The sequence below is a fragment of the Moschus berezovskii genome, chromosome 2, assembly GCF_049115385.1.
Source record: "Moschus berezovskii isolate FMDL1 chromosome 2, NW_MosBer_1.0, whole genome shotgun sequence".
In the NCBI taxonomy this organism is placed as follows: Eukaryota; Metazoa; Chordata; class Mammalia; order Artiodactyla; family Moschidae; genus Moschus; species Moschus berezovskii.
Window position 1 is genome coordinate 122,334,021 of NC_142461.1, and position 2,240 is coordinate 122,336,260.

Below are 2,240 nucleotides of genomic sequence, written 5' to 3' on the forward strand. Positions count from 1 at the left end.
TGAATGTGTTTATAGAAAGAAAAGGTTAGAATATGGCCCATCAGTAAGAGAAGCACTGACATTGCTATGTTTTTAGACAGAGAATTTTTAATAACTAGTTGAATAATCAAATCCTAAAGAGAAGGGAAAAAGACTTCTTTAACGTGCTGAATTCAACTTACTATAAAAACTGGTCTTTCCTTGTGGCTCAGCTGGTAAAGAATCTGCTTGCAATGTGGGAGACCTAGGTTGGATCCCTGGGTTACGATGATCCCCTGGAGAAGGGAAAGGCTACCCACTCCAGTATTCTGACCTGGAGAATTTCATGGACTGTACATGGGGTTGCAAAGAGTCAGACACCAATGAGTGACTTTTCACTTCATAAAAATTACAGTTTGAAAAATCATGCAAGGAGACAATGAGATTTTTTAAATCTCTTTGAAAGATGTTTCAGTTTTTCTAACATTAAAAAAATAAGCTAACTGATTCTTAAGGGTGAATACTGTTTCCTAATTGAAAATTTTAATTTAGCTTGCAATTTTTAAGTGGCCTAAATTGCTTCTAAATTTTCTTTTAATTTGCAGTCATATTTATTAAGGTATAATCATATTGAATGAAACACACAGATATTGAATATACACTTCAATCTGATCTAACAAATGAATATGCCTGAGTGACCCAAACACCTGTAAAGCTATAGACCACTATCATTAGCTGAGAACTTTCCTTTGTGCCCAGACCTTCTCAACTTGTAACCTCATGCAACCACTGCCCTGATTTCTATTATCATTGATTGGATTTTATTTTTCAAGAATCATTCTTTTGTGTCTGGCTTCTTTTGTTCAGCAAAATTAAAAACTGTTTCATGCTTTTTGTTCTATTTTATACCACGGACTGTTTACCCATTTTCTTGTTGGCCACCTGGGCTGTTTCCAGACTTTAGTTATTACTGTTCAAATAAAGCTGCTTTGAATACTTTTGTACAAGGTATTGGTGAACAACATATTTTAATTTTTTTTAGATTAAATACTTAGATATGGGACAGCTAGATTACAAAGTAAATGTATATTTTTTGTTTGTTTTTAACAGCCAAAGAGTTCTCCAAAGTACCATTTTATACTCCTACCATGAATGTATGAGAATTTTGTTTGATCCACTCTTTAACAACATTGGTATTGTCAGTCATTTTCATTTTAGCCATTTTAGTGAGTGTGGACTGAAATAGTCTTGTCTGGTCTTGACTGATATTAGGGAAATCTGGCCTTATAAAACAAGATGGGAAGTGTTCCCTCTTTCTGTATTTTCTGAAACTTTGGGAATTTTCATACAGAGGTTTTGAGTTCTTTAACAGGTGTAAGTCTATCAAGATTTTCTACATATTGTCATGTTAGCTTTTGTAATTTGTATCTATATTGAATTTGCTTGTTTTATCTAAGTTTTAACTTACTGGCATAAGATTGTTTATAATATCACTTTCATCTTTAATATATGCAGAATTTGTAATGATATCCCCTCCATCATTTCTAGTATTGGCTATTTGTGCTTTCTCTCTTTTCTTGATCAGTTCTGTTAGATATTTAACAATTTTTATTAATCTTTTCAAAGAACCAAATTTTGAAATCATTCTTTTTGTTTGTTTTTGTCCATTTTCTATTTCACTGATTTCAACTCCTATTAGATCTTTTACTTACACTGGGCTAAATTTGCTCTGATTTTTCAAGTTCCTTATTGTTGGGGTCCTTTAATGGACCGGAACCTGGTGGTCCAAAGGTGATGATACACCTGGGGCGGATTCATGTCAATGTATGGCAAAACCAACCAATATAATATTGTAAAATAATTAGCCTCCAATAAAAAAAAAAAAACTTAAAAAAAAAGAAAGCGAAAGAGAGAGCCGGAAGGAGAGAGGGGGAGAGAGAGAGAGGAAAAGAAAGACAGACAGACAGACAGACACGGGGACCCAAGCTCTGATGGAGCAAAGGTGCTTTAATGATCTTTCTGTGAGTATATATAGGCTGTTGTACAAGAAATTTCTGTCGACAATGATAAAGATCAGAAGCCAAACGTACAGCAACCATTATCAAGGGAACAAGGGATTAATAATGGTCACAATGTCAGGAGACAATCCATATCTCAAGAAAGAGGATCGAGACTAAGCAGTTTTGTTGTAAGGAGAATGTTTACTGAAGGAGATTCAAGCCTGTCTCATCCTATGATCTCAGTCCTGGGAGCGGTGTGCTGTTCCACTAGTTTCTGAAAAC